We start from the raw sequence: 24117 nt of genomic DNA on the forward strand, positions 1-24117 counted from the left end.
AACATTTCTGTTAACATATTCAATATAAAACATTTCTGTTAACATATTCAATATAAAACATTTCTGTTAACATATTCAATATAAAACATTTCTGTTAACATATTCAATATAAAACATTTCTGTTAACATATTCAATATAAAACATTTCTGTTAACATATTCAATATAAAACATTTCTGTTAACATATTCAATATAAAACATTTCTGTTAACATATTCAATATAAAACATTTCTGTTAACATATTCAATATAAAACATTTCTGTTAACATATTCAATATAAAACATTTCTGTTAACATATTCAATATAAAACATTTCTGTTAACATATTCAATATAAAACATTTCTGTTAACATATTCAATATAAAACATTTCTGTTAACATATTCAATATAAAACATTTCTGTTAACATATTCAATATAAAACATTTCTGTTAACATATTCAATATAAAACATTTCTGTTAACATATTCAATATAAAACATTTCTGTTAACATATTCAATATAAAACATTTCTGTTAACATATTCAATATAAAACATTTTATCAGGAGATGTTCTACCTGCAGCCCCCCACACACACACACACACACACATAGGCTGCTATGTTTTTATTTGTTGGCTTTATGTAGGCTATCTTTACATAGTTGACAATGTTTTTATTTGTTGGCTTTATGTAGGCTATCTTTACATAGATGACAATGTTTTTATTTGTTGGCTTTATGTAGGCTATCTTTACATAGATGACAATGTTTTTATTTGTTGGCTTTATGTAGGCTATCTTTACATAGATGACAATGTTTTTGTTTGTTGACCAATATTGGGACAGCCCCCCCCCCACATACATACATACATGCATACATGCACACACACACACACACACACACACACACACACACACACACACACACACACACACACACACACACACACACACACACACACACACACACACACACACACACACACACACACACACACACACACACACACACACACACACACACACATCACTTCTTCCTAACTGTTTAGCCCTGACCAAGCAGACAGGAAGGAAGTGAATCACCCTGCATCCCAAATGGAACCCTATTCCCTATGTAGTGCACTACTATTGACTAGGGCAAATAGGGTGTAGTGCACTACTATTGACTAGGGCAAATAGGGTGTAGTGCACGACTATTGACTAGGGCAAATAGGGTGTAGTGCACTACTATTGACTAGTGTAACAGTATAATTTTAAACCGTCCCCTCGCCCATACCCGGGCGCGAACCAGGGACCCTCTGCACACAACGACAACAGTCACCCTCGAAGCATCGTTACCCATCGCTCCACAAAAGCCGCGGCCCTTGCAGAGCAAGGGGAACTACTACTTCAAGGTCTCAGAGCAAGTGACGTAACCGATTGAAACGCTATTTAGCGCACACCGCTAACTAAGCTAGCCGTTTCACATCCGTTACACTAGGGCAAATAGGGTGTAGTGCACTACTATTGACTAGGGCAAATAGGGCGTAGTGCACTACTATTGACTAGGGCAAATAGGGTGTAGTGCACTACTATTGACTAGGGCAAATAGGGTGTAGTGCACTACTATTGACTAGGGCAAATAGGGTGTAGTGCACTACTATTGACTAGGGCAAATAGGGTGTAGTGCACTACTATTGACTAGGACAAATAGGGTGTAGTGCACTACTATTGACTAGGGAAAATAGGGTGTAGTGCACTACTACATAGGGTTGACCTCTAGACTTACTGCAGCCACCACACACACACACACACACACACACACACACACACACACACACACACACACACACACACACACACACACACACACACACACACACACACACACACACACCACCGTCCACCAGAGATGACATATGACATCACAGCTTATGACATCAATAATGACCTCACCACCCAGCCACCCCATCAATGCCCCTACTGTCTATCTCTCTGAGACACACACACACACACACACACACACACACACACACACACACACACACACACACACACACACACACACACACACACACACACACACACACACACACACACACACACACACACATACAGGCTAACACACAGGAGTATGTAAATATGGATGGGGCATGAGAGGGACAGAAAATGTGTTATCTTTCATACAAAGTAATAGACTACAGACCCTTTATAGTGCACTAAGTACTACACTATGGACACTATTCCCTTTATAGTGCACTAAGTACTACACTATGGACCCTATTCCCTTTATAGAGCACTAAGTACTACACTATGGACCCTATTCCCTTTATAGTTCACTAAGTAATACACTATGGACCCTATTCCCTTTATAGAGCACTAAGTACTACACTATGGACACTATTCCCTTTATAGTGCACTAAGTACTACACTATGGACCCTATTCCCTTTATAGTGCACTAAGTACTACACTATGGACCCTATTCCCTTTATAGTGCACTAAGTACTACACTATGGACCCTATTCCCTTTATAAGTAGTGCACTAAGTAATACACTATGGACCCTATTCCCTTTATAAGTAGTGCACTAAGTAATACACTATGGGCCCTATTCCCTTCATAGAGCACTAAGTACTACACTATGGGCCCTATTCCCTTTATAGAGCACTAAGTAATACACTATGGACCCTATTCCCTTTATAGTGCACTAAGTACTACACTATGGACCCTATTCCCTTTATAGTGCACTAAGTAATACACTATGGACCCTATTCCCTTTATAGTGCACTAAGTAATACACTATGGACCCTATTCCCTTTATAGTGCACTAAGTAATACACTATGGACCCTATTCCCTTTATAGTCCACTAAGTAATACACTATGGACCCTATTCCCTTTATAGAGCACTAAGTAATACACTATGGACCCTATTCCCTTTATAGAGCACTAAGTAATAGACTATGGGCCCTATTCCCGTTATAGAGCACCAAGTAATACACTATGGACCCTATTCCCTTTATAGAGCACTAAGTAATAGACTATGGGCCCTATTCCCGTTATAGAGCACTAAGTAATACACTATGGACCCTATTCCCTTTATAGAGCACTAAGTAATAGACTATGGGCCCTATTCCCGTTATAGAGCACTAAGTAATAGACTATAGACACTATTCCCTTTATAGTGCACTAAGTAATACACTATGGACCCTATTCCCTTTATAGAGCACTAAGTAATACACTATGGACCCTATTCCCTTTATAAGTAGTGCACTGAGTAATACACTATGGACCCTATTCCCTTTATAGAGCACTAAGTAATACACTATGGACCCTATTCCCTTTATAACTAGTGCACTAAGTAATAGACTATGGGCCCTATTCCCGTTATAGTGCACTAAGTAATACACTATGGACCCTATTCCCTTTATAGAGCACTAAGTAATACACTATGGACCCTATTCCCTTTATAAGTAGTGCACTGAGTAATACACTATGGACCCTATTCCCTTTATAGTGCACTAAGTACTACACTATGGACCCTATTCCCTTTATAGTGCACTAAGTACTACACTATGGACCCTATTCCCTTTATAGTGCACTAAGTAATACACTATGGACCCTATTCCCTTTATAGTGCACTAAGTACTACACTATGGACCCTATTCCCTTTATAGTGCACTAATTACTACACTATGGACCCTATTCCCTTTATAGTGCACTAAGTACTACACTATGGACCCTATTCCCTTTATAAGTAGTGCACTAAGTAATACACTATGGGCCCTATTCCCTTTATAAGTAGTGCACTAAGTAATACACTATGGACCCTATTCCCTTTATAGTCCACTAAGTACTACACTATGGACCCTATTCCCTTTATAGTGCACTAAGTACTACACTATGGGCCCTATTCCCTTTATAGTGCACTAAGTAATACATTATGGACCCTATTCCCTTTATAGTGCACTAAGTACTACACTATGGACCATATTCCCTTTATAAGTAGTGCACTATGGAACCTATTCCCTTTATAAGTAATGCACTAAGTAATACACTATGGGCCCTATTCCCTTCATAAGTAGTGCACTATGGGCCCTATTCCCTTTATAAGTAGTGCACTAAGTAATACACTATGGGCCCTATTCCCTTTATAGTGCACTAAGTACTACACTATGGACCATATTCCCTTTATAAGTAGTGCACTATGGACCCTATTCCCTTTATAGTGCACTAAGTAATACACTATGGACCCTATTCCCTTTATAGTGCACTAAGTAATACACTATGGACCCTATTCCCTTTATAGTGCACTAAGTAATACACTATGGACCCTATTCCCTTTATAGTGCACTAAGTACTACACTATGGACCCTATTCCCTTTATAGTGCACTAAGTACTACACTATGGACCCTATTCCCTTTATAAGTAGTGCACTATGGAACCTATTCCCTTCATAAGTAATGCACTAAGTAATACACTATGGGCCCTATTCCCTTCATAAGTAGTGCACTATGGGCCCTATTCCCTTTATAAGTAATGCACTAAGTAATACACTATGGGCCCTATTCCCTTTATAGTGCACTAAGTACTACACTATGGACCCTATTCCCTTTATAGTGCACTAAGTAATACACTATGGACCCTATTCCTTTATAGTGCACTAAGTACTACACTATGGACCCTATTCCCTTTATAAGTAGTGCACTATGGAACCTATTCCCTTCATAAGTAATGCACTAAGTAATACACTATGGGCCCTATTCCCTTCATAAGTAGTGCACTATGGGCCCTATTCCCTTTATAAGTAATGCACTAAGTAATACACTATGGGCCCTATTCCCTTTATAGTGCACTAAGTACTACACTATGGACCCTATTCCCTTTATAGTGCACTAAGTACTACACTATGGGCCCTATTCCCTTTATAGTGCACTAAGTAATACACTATGGACCCTATTCCCTTTATAGTGCACTAAGTACTACACTATGGACCCTATTCCCTTTATAAGTAGTGCACTATGGACCCTATTCCCTTTATAAGTAATGCACTAAGTAATACACTATGGGCCCTATTCCCTTCATAAGTAGTGCACTATGGGCCCTATTCCCTTTATAAATAATGCACTAAGTAATACACTATGGGCCCTATTCCCTTTATAGTGCACTAAGTAATACACTATGGACCCTATTCCCTTTATAAGTAGTGCACTAAGTACTACACTATGGGCCCTATTCCCTTTATGGTGCACTAAGTACTACACTATGGACCCTATTCCCTTTATAGAGCACTAAGTAATACACTATGGACCCTATTCCCTTTATAAGTAGTGCACTAAGTACTACACTATGGACCCTATTCCCTTTATAGTGCACTAAGTAATACACTATGGACCCTATTCCCTTTATAGTGCACTAAGTACTACACTATGGACCCTATTCCCTTTATAGAGCACTAAGTAATACACTATGGACCCTATTCCCTTTATAAGTAGTGCACTAAGTACTACACTATGGGCCCTATTCCCTTTATAGTGCACTAAATAAGACACTATGGACCCTATTCCCTTTATAAGTAGTGCACTAAGTACTACACTATGGACCCTATTCCCTTTATAGAGCACTAAGTAATACACTATGGGCCCTATTCCCTTTATAGTGCACTAAGTAATACACTATGGACCCCATTCCCTTTATAAGTAGTGCACTAAGTAATACACTATGGACCCTATTCCCTTTATAGTGCACTAAGTAATACACTATGGACCCTATTCCCTTTATAAGTAGTGCACTAAGTAATACACTATGGACCCTATTCCCTTTATAAGTAGTGCACCAAGTAATACACTATGGACCCTATTCCCTTTATAGTCCACTAAGTACTACACTATGGACCCTATTCCCTTTATAAGTAGTTCACTAAGTAATACACTATGGACCCTATTCCCTTTATAGTCCACTAAGTAATACACTATGGACCCTATTCCCTTTATAGAGCACTAAGTAATACACTATGGGCCCTATTCCCTTTATAGAGCACTAAGTAATACACTATGGACCCTATTCCCTTTATAGAGCACTAAGTACTACACTATGGACCCTATTCCCTTTATAAGTAGTGCACTAAGTACTACACTATGGACCCTATTCCCTTTCATAGAGCACTAAGTAATACACTATGGGCCCTATTCCCTTTATAGAGCACTAAGTAATACACTATGGGCCCTATTCCCTTCATAGAGCACTAAGTACTACACTATGGGCCCTATTCCCTTTATAGAGCACTAAGTAATACACTATGGACCCTATTCCCTTTATAGAGCACTAAGTACTACAATATGGACCCTATTCCCTTTATAGTTCACTAAGTAATACACTATGGACCCTATTCCCTTTATAAGTAGTTCACTAAGTAATACACTATGGGCCCTATTCCCTTTATAGTTCACTAAGTAATACACTATGGACCCTATTCCCTTTATAAGTAGTTCACTAAGTAATACACTATGGGCCCTATTCCCTTTATAAGTAGTTCACTAAGTAATACACTATGGGCCCTATTCCCTTCATAAGTAATACACTATGGACCCTATTCCCTTTATAGTTCACTAAGTAATACACTATGGACCCTATTCCCTTTATAGAGCACTAAGTAATACACTATGGACCCTATTCCCTTTATAGAGCACTAAGTAATACACTATGGACCCTATTCCCTTTATAGAGCACTAAGTAATACACTATGGACCCTATTCCCTTTATAGAGCACTAAGTAATACACTATGGGCCCTATTCCCTTTATAGTTCACTAAGTAATACACTATGGACCCTATTCCCTTTATAGTTCACGAAGTAATACACTATGGACCCTATTCCCTTTATAGAGCACTAAGTAATACACTATGGACCCTATTCCCTTTATAGAGCACTAAGTAATACACTATGGACCCTATTCCCTTTATAGAGCACTAAGTAATACACTATGGACCCTATTCCCTTTATAGAGCACTAAGTAATACACTATGGGCCCTATTCCCTTCATAAGTAATACACTATGGACCCTATTCCCTTTATAGTTCACTAAGTAATACACTATGGACCCTATTCCCTTTATAGCGCACTAAGTAATACACTATGGGCCCTATTCCCTTTATAGTTCACTAAGTAATACTCTATGGGCCCTATTCCCTTTATAGTGCACTAAGTAATACACTATGGGCCCTATTCCCTTTATAGTGCACTAAGTACTACACTATGGGCCCTATTCCCTTCATAAGTAGTGCACTATGGACCCTATTCCCTTTATAAGTAGTGCACTATGGACCCTATTCCCTTTATAAGTAATGCACTAAGTAATACACTATGGGCCCTATTCCCTTCATAAGTAGTGCACTATGGGCCCTATTCCCTTTATAAGTAATGCACTATGGACCCTATTCCTTTTATAAATTGTGCACTAAGGACCCTAATCCCTTCATAAGTAATACACTATGTCGTGAATAAGGTTCAATTTGGGACGTCTCTCTCTACCTCTCTATGAACACACGACACAGACCAAATTATACAGACCAATCTATTGAATATTATATAATGTTAGGCTATAAACCACAACACCAGTCTACACACACACTGGCACATAAACATACACACAAGTTCGATAGGATAGAGTCAATATAACAGACAGACATACTGTGGGTCTATGAGCTGATTGCTGTGTGTGTGTGTGTGTGTGTGTGTGTGTGTGTGTGTGTGTGTGTGTGTGTGTGTGTGTGTGTGTGTGTGTGTGTGTGTGTGTGTGTGTGTGTGTGTGTGTGTGTGTGTGTGTGTGTGTGTGTGTGTGTGTGTGTGTGTGTGTGTGAGAGAGAGACTCTCTTTCAGTCTCTTCACCCCTTTCTCAAACCCCCACTATCTCTCCCCCCACCCCACGCCCTTTATCCCTTTATTTTGACAGCTAGTTGCGCTAAGTGCGTAAACGTTATTCGTGAATAAACCCGCTCATCAGAACCGGAAAAAAGACGCGACAACTCGTAGACCCGATGTTGCTTCGTTGGCTACTTTTACGCCATGCGAGGGACGGTATATATATCATATAACTTGCACTACAAACTTGATGTAAAAAGCCCCAAAGCTTCGCCAGCATCCAACCCTTCACTTTATAACCATTACTACTCACCTTCCAACGAAATTCTCCAGAACGGAGCTTTTCCCGGCGCTCTGCCCTCCGACCACAGCGATTTGCGGCAGGTCCAGGTTGCAGCTCTGGCCGATGCAGCTGAAGGCGTCCTGGAGCTTGTTGATGAGGGGAATAAGGTCTTCCATACCCCGGTTCCCCATGGCTGCTGCTCTTCTCTCCGGCGGACTCAACTCAGGATTCTCAGAGAGACAGGGAGAGAGAGAGAGACAGGGAGAGAGAGACAGGGAGAGAGAGAGAGACAGGGAGAGAGAGAGAGACAGGGAGAGAGAGACAGGGAGAGAGAGACAAGACTCCGAGAGAGAAATGGGTCGGATCTTTGCGCTCTCTCACTTGCGAACTGGAGTTTCCTTTCACGGAAAAAGCGTAAAAGTCAAGTCGACTGTTGAAACGTGATTGTTGTCAGATTTGGGTTCGGGTCAGTAACTAGATTCTAAATAACAGGGCTACAGTGACGCGCTATTTAAATGAATAGAAAAGACAGAATAGAAAACTACAGTGATAAAACTTCAGTCAGTCATCATCCGGTCAGGCGACACTCAGACTCTGCTCCAGACCGTGGCTCCGCCTGTCATCCACTTACACCTCTTCTCATTGGTCATCACAGTGTCTGTCAACGTATAGGAGGAGCCTACTGTATGATTGGTTTTCGTGCGTTGAGAAAAATGAACGTTAGACACGCCTCCGTGGACCCGGCAATGTCCTGCTATTGGCCGCAAAGTGTGTCAATCAAATACCCTTCTCCCCGCCCCTTCTCAAAAGTTTTGTGTCTTTCTCGCCTTTGCATCCTCTCATTGTCTCCTTTAATTTGACCTTAATTCAACTACACTGATCTGAAAGAGCTGAATAGGTGAAACACACCAGTTCGTGTCAAAGCTTTACTTCTCTTGAGATAATCAGACATACACAGGAGTGTTGTGTTTAGAGCAAGATGCAAAGCAAATCACATTTTATTGGTCACATACACATGGTTAGCAGATGTTATTGCGAGTGCAGCGAAATGCCTGTTCAATCACAAAAATATGTGAATAACCAGATCTATTGATACAGTAGCTTACTATACAGTATCGTTACACAGCATTGATATACAGCATTGATATAAAGTCAATCACTGATTTAGCAACATAATGTCTCCTATTCAAAGGTTTTTTTTTACAGTACAACCCTCTAACAGAACAGGTACAGGAATATAATCAGGAATCTCCCCACGACCACAATGGGATTATTTAACACACAGAGTAATATTTACAAACCATAGATTTGATCAACCACAATCACTTTCTTTACAAAAATACAATGTCTCGTATTCAAAGTTTAAGGTATATTATAGCAGCCTACACAACCTGGTCTCAGAGCATTTCATATTATTCTGTATGTACATCTGGGTTAGGGGAAGGGTTAAGGTTAGGGAAAGGGTTAAGGTTAGGGTTAGGGGAAGTGTTAAGGTTAGGGGAAGGGTTAAGGTTAGGGGAAGGGTTAAGGTTAGGGTTAGGGGAAGGGTTAAGGTTAGGGGAAGGGTTAGCTATAAGGTTTAAGGGAAGGGTTAGGGGAAGGGTTAAGGTTAGGGGAAGGGTTAGCTATAAAGGTTAGGGTTAGGGGAAGGGTTAAGGTTAGGGGAAGGGTTAGCTATAAGGGTTAAGGTTAGGGTTAGGGGGAAGGGTTACCTAACATGCTAAGTAGTTGCAAAGTAGCTAAAAAAAAAGTAGTAAGCCAATTACCCTCCTTTCGTTTTTCTCTTAAAATAACGATCTTTATTATGTAACCACACCAACCGTAACATAAAAAGTATTGGATTTACTTACAGAATAATATGACCTGCTCTGAGACCAGGTTGGCCAGCATAGAACAGAAAACACAGCCACAAGACGATAATCATTGAAGCTGCAGTTTGTCACTTTTTGGGGGGTGACCGGACCAAATTCATATAGAAATGTGAGTTGTAGATCTGTCGTTCTCATCGAAAGCAAGTCTAAGATGAGGTAGATCTGTTCTATGTGCACTATTTCTATGCTTCTCGTTCTTAGAGTTTTGTTTTTCCCGTTCTTAGAGTTTTGTTTTTCACGTTCTTAGAGTTTTGTTTTTCACGTTCTTAGAGTTTTGTTTTTCCCGTTCTTAGAGTTTTGTTTTTCACATTCTTAGAGTTTTGTTTTTCACATTTAAGTCATTTAGCAGACGCTCTTATCCAGAGCGACTTACAAATTCACGTTCTTAGAGTTTTGTTTTTGCGTCTTTTACTTTGGGTTTTGTGCACCAGCTTTAAACAGCTAAATATACAATATTTTTGGTTCTGGAAAATATATGTCACAGCGGTTTAGATGGTACAATGATTCTCTGCACTATACTTGCTTGCTTTGTCACATAAACTGAACGTAGGTGAACTATTTAAGCAATAAGGCCAGAGGAGGTGTGGTGTATGACCAATATAGCATGGCCAAGGGCTGTTCTTAAGCACGACGCATTGCGGAGTGCCTGGACACAGCTGTGGTATATTGGCCAAATATCACAAACCCTGAGGTGCCTTATTGCTATTATAAGCTGATTACCAACGTAATTAGAGCAGTAAAAATAAATGTTTTGTCATACCCGTGATATACGGTCTGATATACCATGGCTGTCAACCAATCCGCATTCATGGCTCGAACCACCCAGTTTATAATATAATTTTAGCAACCAGGACATTTCTGCATAGTGTCTATTTCTGAACTCGTGATGTCAATATGTGAAGTCATGATCTCTGTCAACAACATTTATCTGTTACAATGTCCATATCTGATGTCATGATCTCTGTCAACAACATTTATCTGTTACAATGTCCATATCTGTAGTCATGATCACTGTCAACAACATTTATCTGTTACAATGTCCATATCTGATGTCATGATCACTGACAACAACATTTATCTGTTACAATGTCCATATCTGATGTCATGATCACTGACAACAACATTTATCTGTTACAATGTCCATATCTGATGACATGATGTAATGATCACAGTCAACAACATTTATCTGTTACAATGTCCATATCTGATGTCATGATCTCTGTCAACAACATTTATCTGTTACAATGTCCATATCTGATGACATGATGTAATGATCACAGTCAACAACATTTATCTGTTACAATGTCCATATCTGATGACATGATGTAATGATCACAGTCAACAACATTTATCTGTTACAATGTCCATATCTGATGTCATGATCTCTGTCAACAACATTTATCTGTTACAATGTCCATATCTGATGACATGATGTAATGATCACAGTCAACAACATTTATCTGTTACAATGTCCATATCTGATGACATGATGTAATGATCACAGTCAACAACATTTATCTGTTACAATGTCCATATCTGATGTCATGATCACTGTCAACAACATTTATCTGTTACAATGTCCATATCTGATGTAATGATCACTGACAACAACATTTATCTGTTACAATGTCCATATCTGATGTCATGATCACTGTCAACAACATTTATCTGTTACAATGTCCATATCTGATGTCATGATCTCTGTCAACAACATTTATCTGTTACAATGTCCATATCTGATGTCATGATCTCTGTCAACAACATTTATCTGTTACAATGTCCATATCTGATGACATGATGTAATGATCACAGTCAACAACATTTATCTGTTACAATGTCCATATCTGATGTCATGATCACTGTCAACAACATTTATCTGTTACAATGTCCATATCTGATGACATGATGTAATGATCACAGTCAACAACATTTATCTGTTACAATGTCCATATCTGATGTCATGATCACTGACAACAACATTTATCTGTTACAATGTCCATATCTGATGTCATGATCTCTGTCAACAACATTTATCTGTTACAATGTCCATATCTGATGACATGATGTAATGATCACAGTCAACAACATTTATCTGTTACAATGTCCATATCTGATGTCATGATCACTGTCAACAACATTTATCTGTTACAATGTCCATATCTGATGTCATGATCTCTGTCAACAACATTTATCTGTTACAATGTCCATATCTGATGTCATGATCACTGACAACAACATTTATCTGTTACAATGTCCATATCTGATGTCATGATCTCTGTCAACAACATTTATCTGTTACAATGTCCATATCTGATGTCATGATCACTGACAACAACATTTATCTGTTACAATGTCCATATCTGATGTCATGATCACTGTCAACAACACTCCATCATGTCACATGGTTGGATTAGAACAGGAATGTGACTGTGTTTCCATGGAGACCCAGGTGTTCCTCCAGGACAAAGGAGACTACTCTACCTGGCTCAGGGACACTGAAGAGCCCTCATTCCAAACCCTAAACCCTGGGTAGAGGGGCTCAGTGAATGTGGTTTGGAATGTGTACAAGGGAGTCATTGTGTCAGAGTAGACCTCGTAGAGGGACAGACTGCCAGCTGGCCAGTCCAGAAACACTCCTACTCTGGGGGGTAGAGGGGAGGAGGACAGGCCTTTCTGGGGTTTAGGAGGGTTGATGAGGGGCAGAGCAGGTATACGAGTGACTTCACTATTGTGGTGAGCAGTGTAAAGATATACACAGATAGCAACGGGTGTGGCTGAAATAGCCGAATCCACTCATTTGAAGGGGTGTCCACATACTTCTGTATATATAGTGTCTATATAATAGTGTTTATGAAAGGAAGATTCTTACTTGTCTAGTGGCAGAAGTTTCTCTGTGTTGTGGTGTCAGTTTGACTTGGTATTGTCTCTGAGAGAACAAGAAAGAACTGAGAGAGTGGCAGGGGAAGAAGAGAGAGAGAGAGAGAGGGAGAGGGGTGAGGGAGGGAAGAGGGAGAGAGAGAGGGAGAGAGAGAGGGAGGGAAGAGGGAGAGAGAGAGGGAGAGAGAGAGAGAGAGGGAGGGAAGAGGGAGAGAGAGAGGGAGAGTGAGAGAGAGAGAGGGAGAGAGAGGGATGAGGGAGGGATGAGGGAGGGAAGAGGGAGAGAGAGAGGGAGAGAGAGAGGGAGAGTGAGAGAGAGAGAGGGAGAGAGAGGGAGAGTGAGAGAGAGGGAGAGAGAGAGGGAGAGTGAGAGAGAGAGAGAGGGAGAGTGAGAGAGAGAGAGAGAGAGGGAGAGTGAGAGAGAGAGAGGGAGAGAGAGGGAGACAGAGTGAGAGAGTGGCAGTGAAAGAAGAGAGAGAGAGAGGACTGCAGCAGGCAAGACCCAACCTGTAGTAATCAGGAATGTTTTTTTCTACATCACACACCATAAGTCAGGGCTGTTATACTGGTAGTAATTTAGTCATTGATACCGGCCCTTTGATAAATTCTGAACATAAATAAAAGACCTGCAACAAAATCCCCTCCAAAATCTGCCTTTCAGTACCAAAATGGCAAACTCCATGGTGTCTATGGTGTGTTTTCTAAACTCCATGGTGTCTATGGTGTGTTTTCTAAACTCCATGGTGTCTATGGTGTGTTTTCTAAACTCCATGGTGTCTATGGTGTGTTTTCTAAACTCCGTGGTGTCTATGGTGTGTTTTCTAAACTCCATGGTGTCTATAGTGTGTTTTCTAAACTCCATGGTGTCTATGGTGTGTTTTCTAAACTCCGTGGTGTCTATGGTGTGTTTTCTAAACTCTGTGGTGTCTATAGTGTGTTTTCTAAACTCTGTGGTGTCTATGGTGTGTTTTCTAAACTCCATGGTGTCTATAGTGTGTTTTCTAAACTCTGTGGTGTCTATGGTGTGTTTTCTAAACTCCATGGTGTCTATGGTGTGTTTTCTAAACTCCATGGTGTCTATAGTGTGTTTTCTAAACTCCATGGTGTCTATGGTGTGTTTTCTAAACTCCATGGTGTCTATAGTGTGTTTTCTAAACTCCATGGTGTCTATGGTGTGTTTTCTAAACTCCATGGTGTCTATAGTGTGTTTTCTAAACTCCATGGTGTCTATGGTGTGTTTTCTAAACTCCATGGTGTCTATGGTGTGTTTTCTAAACTCCATGGTGTCTATAGTGTGTTTTCTAAACTCCATGGTGTCTATAGTGTGTTTTTTAAACTCCATGGTGTCTATAGTGTGTTTTCTAAACTCCATGGTGTCTATAGTGTGTTTTCTAAACTCCATGGTGTCTATAGTGTGTTTTCTAAACTCCATGGTGTCTATAGTGTGTTTTCTAAACTCCATGGTGTCTATAGTGTGTTTTCTAAACTCCATGGTGTCTATAGTGTGTTTTCTAAACTCCATGGTGTCTATAGTGTGTTTTCTAAACTCCATGGTGTCTATAGTGTGTTTTCTAAACTCCATGGTGTCTATGGTGTGTTTTCTAAACTCCATGGTGTCTATGGTGTGTTTTCTAAACTCCATGGTGTCTATAGTGTGTTTTCTAAACTCCATAGTGTCTATGGTGTGTTTTCTAAACTCCATGGTGTCTATAGTGTGTTTTCTAAACTCCATGGTGTCTATGGTGTGTTTTCTAAACTCCATGGTGTCTATAGTGTGTTTTCTAAACTCCATGGTGTCTATAGTGTGTTTTCTAAACTCCATGGTGTCTATAGTGTGTTTTCTAAACTCCATGGTGTCTATAGTGTGTTTTCTAAACTCCATGGTGTCTATAGTGTGTTTTCTAAACTCCATGGTGTCTATAGTGTGTTTTCTAAACTCCATGGTGTCTATGGTGTGTTTTCTAAACTCCATGGTGTCTATAGTGTGTTTTCTAAACTCCATGGTGTCTATGGTGTGTTTTCTAAACTCCATGGTGTCTATAGTGTGTTTTCTAAACTCCATGGTGTCTATGGTGTGTTTTCTAAACTCCATGGTGTCTATGGTGTGTTTTCTAAACTCCATAGTGTCTATGGTGTGTTTTCTAAACTCCATGGTGTCTATAGTGTGTTTTCTAAACTCCATGGTGTCTATAGTGTGTTTTCTAAACGCCATGGTGTCTATAGTGTGTTTTCTAAACGCCATGGTGTCTATAGTGTGTTTTCTAAACTCCATGGTGTCTATAGTGTGTTTTCTAAACTCCATGGTGTCTATAGTGTGTTTTCTAAACTCCATGGTGTCTATAGTGTCTTTCTAAACTCCATGGTGTCTATAGTGTCTTTCTAAACTCCATGGTGTCTATAGTGTGTTTTCTAAACGCCATGGTGTCTATAGTGTGTTTTCTAAACTCCATGGTGTCTATAGTGTGTTTTCTAAACTCCATAGTGTCTATGGTGTGTTTTCTAAACTCCATAGTGTCTATAGTGTGTTTTCTAAACTCCATGGTGTCTATAGTGTGTTTTCTAAACTCCATGGTGTCTATAGTGTGTTTTCTAAACTCCATGGTGTCTATAGTGTGTTTTCTAAACTCCATGGTGTCTATAGTGTGTTTTCTAAACTCCATGGTGTCTATAGTGTGTTTTCTAAACTCCATGGTGTCTATAGTGTGTTTTCTAAACTCCATGGTGTCTATAGTGTGTTTTCTAAACTCCATGGTGTCTATGGTGTGTTTTCTAAACTCCATGGTGTCTATAGTGTGTTTTCTAAACTCCATGGTGTCTATGGTGTGTTTTCTAAACTCCATGGTGTCTATAGTGTGTTTTCTAAACTCCATGGTGTCTATGGTGTGTTTTCTAAACTCCATGGTGTCTATGGTGTGTTTTCTAAACTCCATAGTGTCTATGGTGTGTTTTCTAAACTCCATGGTGTCTATAGTGTGTTTTCTAAACTCCATGGTGTCTATAGTGTGTTTTCTAAACGCCATGGTGTCTATAGTGTGTTTTCTAAACGCCATGGTGTCTATAGTGTGTTTTCTAAACTCCATGGTGTCTATAGTGTGTTTTCTAAACTCCATGGTGTCTATAGTGTGTTTTCTAAACTCCATGGTGTCTATAGTGTCTTTCTAAACTCCATGGTGTCTATAGTGTCTTTCTAAACTCCATGGTGTCTATAGTGTGTTTTCTAAACGCCATGGTGTCTATAGTGTGTTTTCTAAACTCCATGGTGTCTATAGTGTGTTTTCTAAACTCCATAGTGTCTATGGTGTGTTTTCTAAACTCCATAGTGTCTATAGTGTGTTTTCTAAACTCCATGGTGTCTATAGTGTGTTTTCTAAACTCCATGGTGTCTATAGTGTGTTTTCTAAACTCCATGGTGTCTATAGTGTGTTTTCTAAACTCCATGGTGTCTATAGTGTGTTTTCTAAACTCCATAGTGTCTATGGTGTGTTTTCTAAACTCCATAGTGTCTATGGTGTGTTTTCTAGCTGTTTTCAGGCACTTCTAACGCCCATGTGGCATGTTGATTCTTTCTTGTTCGTGTGAATTAGTGTTTCAATGGTAGTGTTCAAGCCACACAATATTATGACCCCATTGCTGAAAGAAACGACTCTAAGGAACACGTCCTGCCTTATGTTTCCCTCCCTGTGACTCACAAAGACTCGTTAGAAGGGAGTGAGACAAACAACGCCTAATGACTGAGGGAAATGACTTCAAAGCATCCTTCAGACATTACCTGATTGGACAGATCTTTGTTCCATTACCTGATTGGACATATCTTTGTTCCATTACCTGATTGGACATATCTTTGTTCCATTACCTGATTGGACATATCTTTGTTCCATTACCTGATTGGACATATCTTTGTTCCATTACCTGATTGGACATATCTTTGTTCCATTACCTGATTGGACATATCTTTGTTCCATTACCTGATTGGACATATTTGTTCCATTACCTGATTGGACATATCTTTGTTCCATTACCTGATTGGACATATTTGTTCCATTACCTGATTGGACATATTGTTGTTCCATTACCTGATTGGACATATTTGTTCCATTACCTGATTGGACATATCTTTGTTCCATTACCTGATTGGACATATCTTTGTTCCATTACCTGATTGGACATATCTTTGTTCCATTACCTGATTGGACATATTGTTGTGTTATTTATTGAGATGCTTCGTTTTCCAGATGATTTTAAATCGACCTAATTACCTTTTAAGAAGCTATTGATCGTTTTGAACTAAAAACTAAACTAATGGTGGGAGAGCCTTGTGCTTTTTTCCTTTCCAATGATGATAAAATGTTTTGGTTGCACCTTGACTCACGTTGGTTGAGCCTCCACTTCTTTCCTGGTTCCCTTTAACAACATGTAATACTAAGAAAAGTATTTTATTGGATAGTTGTGTGTTGCTTTTTCATACAGTTTATACAGTATAATCACAGGTGGAGAATGTCCAGCCCCCCTGCAATTAACCTTTATCATTATCATTATTATTATTAGTTTATACAGTATAATCACAGGTGGAGAATGTCCAGCCCCCCTGCAATTAACCTTTATCATTATCATTATTAGTTTATACAGTATAATCACAGGTGGAGAATGTCCAGCCCCCCTGCAATTAACCTTTATCATTATCATTATCATTATTAGTTTATACAGTATAATCACAGGTGGAGAATGTCCAGCCCCCCTGCAATTAACCTTTATCATTATCATTATTAGTTTATACAGTATAATCACAGGTGGAGAATGTCCAGCCCCCCTGCAATTAACCTTTATCATTATCATTATTAGTTTATACAGTATAATCACAGGTGGAGAATGTCCAGCCCCCCTGCAATTAACCTTTATCATTATCATTATTAGTTTATACAGTATAATCACAGGTGGAGAATGTCCAGCCCCTGCAATTAACCTTTATTATTATCATTATTAGTTTATACAGTATAATCACAGGTGGAGAATGTCCAGCCCCTGCAATTAACCTTTATCATTATCATTATTAGTTTATACAGTATAATCACAGGTGGAGAATGTCCAGCCCCCTGCAATTAACCTTTATCATTATCATTATTAGTTTATACAGTATAATCACAGGTGGAGAATGTCCAGCCCCCTGCAATTAACCTTTATCATTATCATTATTAGTTTATACAGTATAATCACAGGTGGAGAATGTCCAGCCCCCTGCAATTAACCTTTATCATTATCATTATTAGTTTATACAGTATAATCACAGGTGGAGAATGTCCAGCCCCCTGCAATTAACCTTTATCATTATCATTATTAGTTTATACAGTATAATCACAGGTGGAGAATGTCCAGCCCCCTGCAATTAACCTTTATCATTATCATTATTAGTTTATACAGTATAATCACAGGTGGAGAATGTCCAGCCCCCTGCAATTAACCTTTATCATTATCATTATTAGTTTATACAGTATAATCACAGGTGGAGAATGTCCAGCCCCCTGCAATTAACCTTTATCATTATCATTATTAGTTTATACAGTATAATCACAGGTGGAGAATGTCCAGCCCCCCTGCAATTAACCTTTATCATTATCATTATTAGTTTATACAGTATAATCACAGGTGGAGAATGTCCAGCCCCCCTGCAATTAACCTTTATTATTATTAGTATTAGTTTATACAGTATAATCACAGGTGGAGAATGTCCAGCCCCCCTGCAATTAACCTTTATCATTATCATTATTAGTTTATACAGTATAATCACAGGTGGAGAATGTCCAGCCCCCCTGCAATTAACCTTTATCATTATCATTATTAGTTTATACAGTATAATCACAGGTGGAGAATGTCCAGCCCCCCTGCAATTAACCTTTATCATTATCATTATTAGTTTATACAGTATAATCACAGGTGGAGAATGTCCAGCCCCCCTGCAATTAACCTTTATCATTATCATTATTATTATTAGTTTATACAGTATAATCACAGGTGGAGAATGTCCAGCCCCCCTGCAATTAACCTTTATCATTATCATTATTAGTTTATACAGTATAATCACAGGTGGAGAATGTCCAGCCCCCCTGCAATTAACCTTTATCATTATCATTATTAGTTTATACAGTATAATCACAGGTGGAGAATGTCCAGCCCCCTGCAATTAACCTTTATCATTATCATTATTAGTTTATACAGTATAATCACAGGTGGAGAATGTCCAGCCCCCTGCAATTAACCTTTATCATTATCATTATTAGTTTATACAGTATAATCACAGGTGGAGAATGTCCAGCCCCCCTGCAATTAACCTTTATTATTATCATTATTAGTTTATACAGTATAATCACAGGTGGAGAATGTCCAGCCCCCCTGCAATTAACCTTTATCATTATCATTATTAGTTTATACAGTATAATCACAGGTGGAGAATGTCCAGCCCCCCTGCAATTAACCTTTATCATTATCATTATTAGTTTATACAGTATAATCACAGGTGGAGAATGTCCAGCCCCCCTGCAATTAACCTTTATCATTATCATTATTAGTTTATACAGTATAATCACAGGTGGAGAATGTCCAGCCCCCCTGCAATTAACCTTTATCATTATCATTATTAGTTTATACAGTATAATCACAGGTGGAGAATGTCCAGCCCCCTGCAATTAACCTTTATCATTATCATTATTAGTTTATACAGTATAATCACAGGTGGAGAATGTCCAGCCCCCTGCAATTAACCTTTATCATTATCATTATTAGTTTATACAGTATAATCACAGGTGGAGAATGTCCAGCCCCTGCAATTAACCTTTATCATTATCATTATTAGTTTATACAGTATAATCACAGGTGGAGAATGTCCAGCCCCTGCAATTAACCTTTATCATTATCATTATTAGTTTATACAGTATAATCACAGGTGGAGAATGTCCAGCCCCTGCAATTAACCTTTATCATTATCATTATTAGTTTATACAGTATAATCACAGGTGGAGAATGTCCAGCCCCCCTGCAATTAACCTTTATTATTATTAGTATTAGTTTATACAGTATAATCACAGGTGGAGAATGTCCAGCCCCCCTGCAATTAACCTTTATCATTATCATTATTAGTTTATACAGTATAATCACAGGTGGAGAATGTCCAGCCCCCCTGCAATTAACCTTTATCATTATCATTATTAGTTTATACAGTATAATCACAGGTGGAGAATGTCCAGCCCCCCTGCAATTAACCTTTATCATTATCATTATTAGTTTATACAGTATAATCACAGGTGGAGAATGTCCAGCCCCCCTGCAATTAACCTTTATCATTATCATTATTATTATTAGTTTATACAGTATAATCACAGGTGGAGAATGTCCAGCCCCCCTGCAATTAACCTTTATCATTATCATTATTAGTTTATACAGTATAATCACAGGTGGAGAATGTCCAGCCCCCCTGCAATTAACCTTTATCATTATCATTATTAGTTTATACAGTATAATCACAGGTGGAGAATGTCCAGCCCCCCTGCAATTAACCTTTATCATTATCATTATTAGTTTATACAGTATAATCACAGGTGGAGAATGTCCAGCCCCCCTGCAATTAACCTTTATTATTATCATTATTAGTTTATACAGTATAATCACAGGTGGAGAATGTCCAGCCCCCTGCAATTAACCTTTATCATTATCATTATTAGTTTATACAGTATAATCACAGGTGGAGAATGTCCAGCCCCCTGCAATTAACCTTTATCATTATCATTATTAGTTTATACAGTATAATCACAGGTGGAGAATGTCCAGCCCCCTGCAATTAACCTTTATCATTATCATTATTAGTTTATACAGTATAATCACAGGTGGAGAATGTCCAGCCCCCTGCAATTAACCTTTATCATTATCATTATTAGTTTATACAGTATAATCACAGGTGGAGAATGTCCAGCCCCCCTGCAATTAACCTTTATCATTATCATTATTAGTTTATACAGTATAATCACAGGTGGAGAATGTCCAGCCCCCCTGCAATTAACCTTTATCATTATCATTATTAGTTTATACAGTATAATCACAGGTGGAGAATGTCCAGCCCCCCTGCAATTAACCTTTATCATTATCATTATTAGTTTATACAGTATAATCACAGGTGGAGAATGTCCAGCCCCCCTGCAATTAACCTTTATCATTATCATTATTAGTTTATACAGTATAATCACAGGTGGAGAATGTCCAGCCCCCCTGCAATTAACCTTTATCATTATCATTATTAGTTTATACAGTATAATCACAGGTGGAGAATGTCCAGCCCCCCTGCAATTAACCTTTATTATTATTAGTATTAGTTTATACAGTATAATCACAGGTGGAGAATGTCCAGCCCCCCTGCAATTAACCTTTATCATTATCATTATTAGTTTATACAGTATAATCACAGGTGGAGAATGTCCAGCCCCCCTGCAATTAACCTTTATCATTATCATTATTAGTTTATACAGTATAATCACAGGTGGAGAATGTCCAGCCCCCTGCAATTAACCTTTATCATTATCATTATTAGTTTATACAGTATAATCACAGGTGGAGAATGTCCAGCCCCCTGCAATTAACCTTTATCATTATCATTATTAGTTTATACAGTATAATCACAGGTGGAGAATGTCCAGCCCCCTGCAATTAACCTTTATCATTATCATTATTAGTTTATACAGTATAATCACAGGTGGAGAATGTCCAGCCCCTGCAATTAACCTTTATCATTATCATTATTAGTTTATACAGTATAATCACAGGTGGAGAATGTCCAGCCCCCTGCAATTAACCTTTATCATTATCATTATTAGTTTATACAGTATAATCACAGGTGGAGAATGTCCAGCCCCTGCAATTAACCTTTATCATTATCATTATTAGTTTATACAGTATAATCACAGGTGGAGAATGTCCAGCCCCCCTGCAATTAACCTTTATCATTATCATTATTATTATTAGTTTATACAGTATAATCACAGGTGGAGAATGTCCAGCCCCCCTGCAATTAACCTTTATCATTATCATTATTAGTTTATACAGTATAATCACAGGTGGAGAATGTCCAGCCCCCCTGCAATTAACCTTTATCATTATCATTATTAGTTTATACAGTATAATCACAGGTGGAGAATGTCCAGCCCCCCTGCAATTAACCTTTATTATTATTAGTATTAGTTTATACAGTATAATCACAGGTGGAGAATGTCCAGCCCCCCTGCAATTAACCTTTATCATTATCATTATTAGTTTATACAGTATAATCACAGGTGGAGAATGTCCAGCCCCCCTGCAATTAACCTTTATCATTATCATTATTAGTTTATACAGTATAATCACAGGTGGAGAATGTCCAGCCCCCCTGCAATTAACCTTTATCATTATCATTATTAGTTTATACAGTATAATCACAGGTGGAGAATGTCCAGCCCCCCTGCAATTAACCTTTATTATTATTAGTATTAGTTTATACAGTATAATCACAGGTGGAGAATGTCCAGCCGCCCTGCAATTAACCTTTATCATTATCATCATTAGTTTAAACGTCTGGCCGCCTTAAATAGCCCTCTGCCATCGGTCTCTATTAACCAATCACATCTCTGTTCCTACATCTCGTACTGGAATCAGAGATAGAGCGCCCTCTACAGATCAGATGGCAGAAACACACCGACAGAGGCACAACAGATAATAATGATAATAATAATATATGCCATTTAGCAGACGCTTTTATCCAAAGCGACTTACAGTCATGTGTGCATACATTCTACGTATGGGTCTCAATTTAATTTCCTGAATTCCTCTCTCCTTACCTCCTTCTCACGACGAATTGGTATTGACACAACTATAGTCTACCAGGCTGAAATGTAATATTTCTGGTTCTGTCACGTGGGCAGAGTGTTACTGTCCAAACATATTGGTATAGTATTGGTATTGACACAACTATAGTCTACCAGAGTGTTACTGAGTGTTACTGTCCAAACGTATTGGTATAGTATTGGTATTGACACAACTATAGTCTACCAGAGTGTTACTGAGTGTTACTGTCCAAACATATTGGTATAGTATTGGTATAGTATTGGTATTGTATTGGTATTGACACAACTATAGTCTACCAGGCTGAAATGTAATATTTCTGGTTCTGTCACGTGGGCAGAGTGTTACTGTCCAAACGTATTGAGCAAGTCAGCCATATCAGCTGTTTCTTTAAAGGCAGTAAATGAGGCTGAAAGAACTGTTTCGCTGCCAGACAAGGTGCTGAAAACAAGGCTCCTCTGATAACCAGGTGTAGAGGTGGTAAGGATTCACTCCACGGTGCTGAAAACAAGGCTCCTCTGATAACCAGGTGTGGAGGTGGTAAGGATTCACTCCACGGTGCTGAAAACAAGGCTCCTCTGATAACCAGGTGTAGAGGTGGTAAGGATTCACTCCACGGTGCTGAAAACAAGGCTCCTCTGATAACCAGGTGTAGAGGTGGTAAGGATTCACTCCACGGTGCTGAAAACAAGGCTCCTCTGATAACCAGGTGTAGAGGTGGTAAGGATTCACTCCACGGTGCTGAAAACAAGGCTCCTCTGATTACCAGGTGTAGAGGTGGTAAGGATTCACTCCACAGTGCTGAAAACAAGGCTCCTCTGATAACCAGGTGTAGATGTGGTAAGGATTCACTCCACGGTGCTGAAAACAAGGCTCCTCTGATAACCAGGTGTAGAGGTGGTAAGGATTCACTCCACGGTGCTGAAAACAAGGCTCCTCTGATAACCAGGTGTAGAGGTGGTAAGGATTCACTCCACGGTGCTGAAAACAAGGCTCCTCTGATAACCAGGTGTAGAGGTGGTAAGGATTCACTCCACGGTGCTGAAAACAAGGCTCCTCTGATAACCAGGTGTAGAGGTGGTAAGGATTCACTCCACGGTGCTGAAAACAAGGCTCCTCTGATAACCAGGTGTAGAGGTGGTAAGGATTCACTCCACGGTGCTGAAAACAAGGCTCCTCTGATAACCAGGTGTAGAGGTGGTAAGGATTCACTCCACGGTGCTGAAAACAAGGCTCCTCTGATAACCAGGTGTAGAGGTGGTAAGGATTCACTCCACGGTGCTGAAAACAAGGCTCCTCTGATAACCAGGTGTAGAGGTGGTAAGGATTCACTCCACGGTGCTGAAAACAAGGCTCCTCTGATAACCAGGTGTAGAGGTGGTAAGGATTCACTCCACGGTGCTGAAAACAAGGCTCCTC

General features: G+C 39.1%; 1 pseudogene; it reads right to left on the reverse strand.

The window, feature by feature from the left end:
• Positions 1–8701, reverse strand: part of LOC124018649 — a 64510-nt pseudogene extending 55809 nt beyond the window's left edge.
• Positions 8702–24117: the final 15416 nt, after the last annotated feature.

This window comes from Oncorhynchus gorbuscha, unplaced genomic scaffold, assembly GCF_021184085.1.
Source record: "Oncorhynchus gorbuscha isolate QuinsamMale2020 ecotype Even-year unplaced genomic scaffold, OgorEven_v1.0 Un_scaffold_554, whole genome shotgun sequence".
NCBI lineage: Eukaryota > Metazoa > Chordata > Actinopteri > Salmoniformes > Salmonidae > Oncorhynchus > Oncorhynchus gorbuscha.